This window comes from Propithecus coquereli, unplaced genomic scaffold (assembly GCF_000956105.1).
Source record: "Propithecus coquereli isolate 6110/MARCELLA unplaced genomic scaffold, Pcoq_1.0 Scaffold177, whole genome shotgun sequence".
NCBI classification, from domain to species: Eukaryota; Metazoa; Chordata; class Mammalia; order Primates; family Indriidae; genus Propithecus; species Propithecus coquereli.
The window spans coordinates 5321601-5327369 of record NW_012142412.1 but is presented as its reverse complement, the minus strand read 5'-3'; the positions used below and the strand labels follow the sequence as shown (position 1 = coordinate 5327369).

Genomic DNA, 5769 nt, shown 5'->3' with positions numbered 1-5769 from the left:
AAACTAAGTTCTTGCTGCACTTTCAAAAACCCAAAAATGGAAACTGCAAGAAAGGCTTAAAAAAAAAACAAAAAGAAGAAAAGCCCACTCCAAAACACTGCCATGAGGATAGCCAAAATAAAAAGAAAAGAATGTGGAATAAAAGGCATTGCATCTCTTACGGAAGCAGCAAAAGAAAGACAACATAGAAAAGTACAATCTGTTTTTTCGGTTCTGTGATGAAGCAAGATTTTAGTTCTTTGGGAAAGAACATTTTCATAGGTTAATTATAATTTAAGTAGCAACAGCAAGTAAGGAAGGCTCTGAAGCTCATATCATACAGCTGGTCCTCCTCAACCAAGTTGATTAAAATGTTGGGAGAAGGTGGGCCTTGCTAAAAGAGAGAATTCCAAACACCCACGTATGTGAAATTGACAAGGATGAGCCTATGGTGACTTATTACGTATTTCAGGTGAAGGAGATGGGTATAAGTAAAACAAAGATAGCAGTAACAGGAAATTATGCCACTTTTAAAGTCTTGCTCCCACTCTTTGTGAAGCAAAGTTACAATAACTTTCAAATAACAATCTTTACACTTTCATGTAAAAACAGAAGTAGCCAGGAGGAATACTTGTAAATAAATATTTCAAACACCAGTAAATAATGTCTTTAATGTTTCAAACATGAATTATACATACAATCAGGAGGCTCTCTGATATAGATTTAAGGCTACTCCAACTTAATTGCTTGAGACACCTGTTATTATTCAAGAAATCTTAACTCTTCACTCAAATTACTAAGGATTAACTAGTCAAGCATCTCTTTCTTTTTCAATTCATTTCCCACCTGCTGCCTGCTTTTGGCTACTTCACAATGAATCAAGGAGTCAGCTGCTGAGGAGGAAATGAAAAATGAAATTCAAATAATCGTGGCCTATCTCCAGCCTTTCAACCACCAGCATTTGATGAAGGGAAACCAAATTTTAAAATTTTGGGGGGAGTCACTTGCTTGACTAGATTCACTGTAAGGTTTTTCTTTTCAATGGCTTGTTTTTACTACACACTAAGCACATTTCAAAACACTTTTCTACACACATTAAGTACAAATGCATTGACTACTAGTTAGTAAGTCTGGGAAAGTAGATAAGACATTTGAATTAGCTAAAGTTCAGAGAAAAGAATTTCGACATTATTTTACTTACCCAGATTGGTCCTATCTTGTATATCTGAACAAAACTGGTATCTTTCTAAGTATAGAAACATGCCTAATTAAACTTGACTCCTCCAGTAATTTTAAGAAAGCAAGCATTCTAAGCATCCATATATTAATACAATAACATGGGTCTTTATGTATGATATAGTTACCCCAATTCCAAGCTAGAAGTTTTCATCATAATCAGTGGTAGGCTATAAATTCCAGTTAAAAACACTTCTAAGCCAAAAGAAAAATAATCATTTTTTTGTGCTATCAATGAAAAAAACTGAGGCTGACTGAGATTATGAACAAAACTGTCTGACATTTTGTCATTCTGAGTTAGGATGACCTAATTTTAAGTTTGCTGTGTTAAAAAAAAAAAAAGCTTTACTAGGATAACTTTGAAGAAACTGAGTTTATTTTGTGACATCCTCAAGTAAAATATTAGAATCATATTAGCCCCACTCTTAAATTTTCACAGGATTTTATTCTGACATTTAATCAGTCTGGTTATACTATTGTTTATGATAAACACAGGAAGATGCTTCCCATCTGGGGAGAGCTGGAAGGCTTCAAAAGCGCCTGATGAGGAAGAGTCGCTAATAAGGTTTTCTTAGAGCAAGCATCCTTCCTGACCAATGAGACAGTTATTCAAAGTCTTTAAGCAAAAATACCCTATAACTTCATTGCCTATGTATTTCCGCTGCTTATAAAAATTGTTTCACATATACCTTGTCAGTTATTTCCAATAACACTCCTAGGAAGGCCAGTCACAAGATGTGCAAATAGATATTTTATTTTTTAAACCTTGCTGTAACTACAGTCATGCATCGCCTTACGATGGGGATACGTTCTGAGCAATATGTCATCAGACCATTTCATCCTTGGGCAAACATCACAGCGGTGTAGTTACACAAACTTAGATGGTATAGCCTGCTACACACCTAGGCTACAAACCTACATCATGTTACTGTACTGAATACTGTAGGCAATTGGAACACAGTGGTATTTGTGTATCCAGACATAAATAAACATAGAAAAGGCAATGCATGGCCCTGTGACGTTACTATGGCTAGGCAATAGGACTAGGCAATAGGAATTTTCAGCTCCATTACAATCTCATGGGACCACTGTCATATATGTGGTCCACCATTGACTGAAATGTCACTATGTGGTGCATAACTGTATACCAATAAGGCTTAAGGCATTTTCAAGAGTAATATCAAGATAATTCCCACTAATGTTATTTTCAGGTTTTCTTCTTTGTTTTTTTTTTTTTTTTTTTTTTTTTTTTTTTTTTTGAGACAGAGTCTTACTCTGTTGCCTGGGCTAGAGTGTCGTGGCACAGCCCAGCTCACAGCAACCTCAAACTCCTAGGCTCAAGCAATCCTCCTGCCTCAGCTTCCCGAGTAGCTGGGACTACAGGCATGCACCACCATGCCTGGCTATTCTTTCTATTTTTTAGTAGAGACAGGGTCTCGCTCTTGCTCAGGCTGGTCTCAAACTCCTGAGCTCAAACAATCTACCTGCCTCGGCCTCCCAGAGTGCTAGGATTACAGGCGTGAGCCACCGCGCCTGGCCTGTCCTTATTCTCTACTGGATATCACACAGCATCAGAAAATGAAAGGCCAGGAGTAAAAGCATTTACTCTTAAGAACAGCACTCTTTATTAGGTAGATTCCTATGGAAAAAAGTATTTCAAATACCTTACAGATTGTTTAAAAGGAAATTAACATAATTATTTAAAATGTTCATTTCTACCTCATGTGTAATGGATGAGATACATTTTTCTTGAAATCTGTACTAAGTTCCTGCATTGATAATATTGAAATGTTATTCAATGTACAATAACTTTTATTCATTTTTTTGACTTTTTTTTTTTCAAGTGCGCTGAGAAGGAGCCCTGTGTGATTGGTGCGTGAAGACACTGCCTGCGTAACTAGTAATAACTTTTAAAACTGACTTTTATATATGGAATCCATCAGTTCAATAATGTAGAAGCACTTAACAAAATTCAGACAGTTCAGGCTATTTCCTTATCGACTAGTTGATTGCACATCAAAATATGGGAGGCCCAGGCGGGAGGATCGCTTGAGCTCAGTAGTTCAAGACCAGCCTGAGCAAGAGTGAGACCCCATCTCTACAAAAAAAATAAATTAAATTAAAAAAAAGAAAAGAAAAAATCAATGGTTCTAAAACTGCTCAAAAAAATAAAGTCTCTCAGTGGTTCAGCTGTCCAGTGTTTGCACTGTTCAGTTTTAAGGAATTTATCTAAATGGAACAGGACATTTAAAAGTTTTCCAATAGACTACCCCCTTCAATAATAAACCTGGCCCAATACTTACTTGTAGAGAATATCAACTTGGGAGAAACAGGATCAGAAATATGTCTACACTGGTGCAGATTCAGTCAAGATTCCTTATGTATGTTAACAATCTGCAACTCTTCCTTACTGTTCATGAAATGCTCATAATTCTAAACAAGACTTCATATTTTAATCATGCAGTGACTCACCTCACAGGAAACTAGAATACAGTCTATTAACCTGTGGAATCTGGAGATTGTTGAAATTCATCAGTAGAAGCAAATTTCATTAACTTTTAGGGACCATGCAAAAACAAAGACTAAAAAGCTCCTCTGTGTTTATACATTCAATAAAAATTTATTCATATGCTCTTACCAAAATATGTACACAAAACATCAGTGTAATTACAACTTACTTGACACTCACCAACATGATTGCATATCCACCACTAAATAACTGGAAAAGGATTTGTTACATTGAGCTATTTACAGACTCATCAAAACAGTGTAATTAACAACACTTCTTATTGACAATGTTTTAAGTGTTTACTCACGCAGGATTGAAGCCCTTTCAATATATCTTTAAGTTAATTGTGTTTGGATCAATCAGTAGTTCTTTAAACATCAGTTTTAATACTTAGCATGCCAAAACACTGTTTTCAATTTGCCTTCCTTTGGAAAAAGAAAATTTCCTTCAGGTTCAAAGAGTTAAAGACTTACTATGACTTATGAAGGGAAACAAGTCTGTTATCCAAAAAGCGGATCGAGATTAGGAAAAAAATGTGGTACCCAATGGAAAAAAAAGAGAGAGAGAATGTGGATTATTGATGTAACCTAATACAATGTTCATACTGGACCTCTTGCACTGTGCGTCTAGGTTTTTATGTGTTTCAAGCGAAGATGACTGCACTCCCATCCGCAGGGCAAATTAAGTAGAAAAGGAAAAAACTTAGTCCCCTACGCTAGCCGCACTGTAAAAAGGGGCTCTTTCAGTCTTAGCGAGGCTGAAATTCAGGCTGGTCCTGTCACTCAAAATTTCTAAAAATTTGACAACAAACTGATCCACTGATAGCTGCTTTACTGAGCAGCGTGCAGGAAACGCCTAAGTGATTTCAAACTTAGGGACGTGACAGACAAGTAACAGACAATCAGGTGAATTTCTATGTTGAACGATGTGTTTATTCCCTATTCGGCAGGTTCCAGGAACCTTACCAGATGACGCTAAAAAGGCAAAACCCAAAAGTAAACAGTAAGAGAAACTGCGGTTTCTATCCGCTGCCACGGATTTGTTCCTTCTTCGCAGGTTTTATAAAAGTCTTTGTATTCTATCTCATCACATCTATCGTGTCTGGGGTCTAAAATGCCTCAACAGCGATGTCCCTCCGACTGGCATGCCGGAGAAGAAACGGGTTATGTTAATTCACAGCTAAACTGCGTACATAAACCTGGGACAGAGGCGCTATCAGTCGTCGGCTGCGGCACATAAAACCAACGTCCTTACTTCGGGTTTCCTTTTTCTTTTCAGAGAGTTAGAACCGTACTCGTCAGGGCGGGAGGGCTTTCTCGGGTTAAGGCTTTTCCAACGCGAACCAGGTTCAAAGGGAGGTAGGGAGGGTCTGGGGGGCGCAGAGCCCGCTCTGAGCTCAGGGGCTACGGATTAAACGAAGCCGCCGGACGAGGTGAGCGGCCGCCGCTGCGCCCGGGAGAGGCCCAGGGGCCGGCGGCGGCCTCGGGGGCGGGCGGGCCGCGTCCGGGGGCCGCTCGCTCTCCGGCCCCGGGAACCCGCCGCCCCCGGTCCCGGCCCGCCGCCCCCGGCTCCGCTCCGCCTCCTGCCTCCGCCTCCCGCGTCGCGTCGCCGGCTCCTAGGTCTCTGGGTCCGGGGCCGGCGCGCCACTTACCCGCCGCGATGGCGTTTACGTAGCGGACCTCGTCACTGATTACGGACGGGAGGAGGTGGAGACCGCCAGCCCGGCCGCCGCTCAGCAGCGGCGCCGCCGCCCAGCAACCCCGCGCCGGCGCCGGCGGCGGCCCCACGTCGTCCCCACGTCAGCTCTGATGCGGCAGCCGCGGTCTCCCAGTCGAGCCCGGATCAAAAGTAGCGCAGCCGCCGACGGAACAGCGTCCTCGCGCCCCGCCCTCCCCTCCCCCACTCGGCGAGTGTCTCCCAGGGGCCGCCCGGCGGAGAAATCCAGGCTCGAACTCCGCCCCCTGCCGGCCGCCTGCGGGAGTGCGGCGCTGACAATCCAACAATTAAATGGAACGAGAGGAGGGGACGCAGGGGGTTTTGGGGGG

General features: G+C 41.7%; 1 protein-coding gene across 7 annotated transcripts in view; it reads right to left on the bottom strand.

Moving 5' to 3' along the window:
- CREM (cAMP responsive element modulator) overlaps positions 1 to 5713 on the bottom strand; it is a 110840-nt gene extending 105127 nt beyond the window's left edge. For 4 of the 7 annotated variants that reach the window (XM_012642192.1, XM_012642193.1, XM_012642195.1 and 1 more), the window contains exon 1: positions 5376 to 5575. The gene's annotated coding sequence lies outside the window, so the exon portion shown is untranslated. Of the gene's footprint in view, positions 1 to 5375 lie in introns of all 7 variants that reach the window. The other 3 variants (XR_001137387.1, XM_012642194.1, XM_012642198.1) reach the window with 3 other exon arrangements.
- Positions 5714 to 5769: the final 56 nt, after the last annotated feature.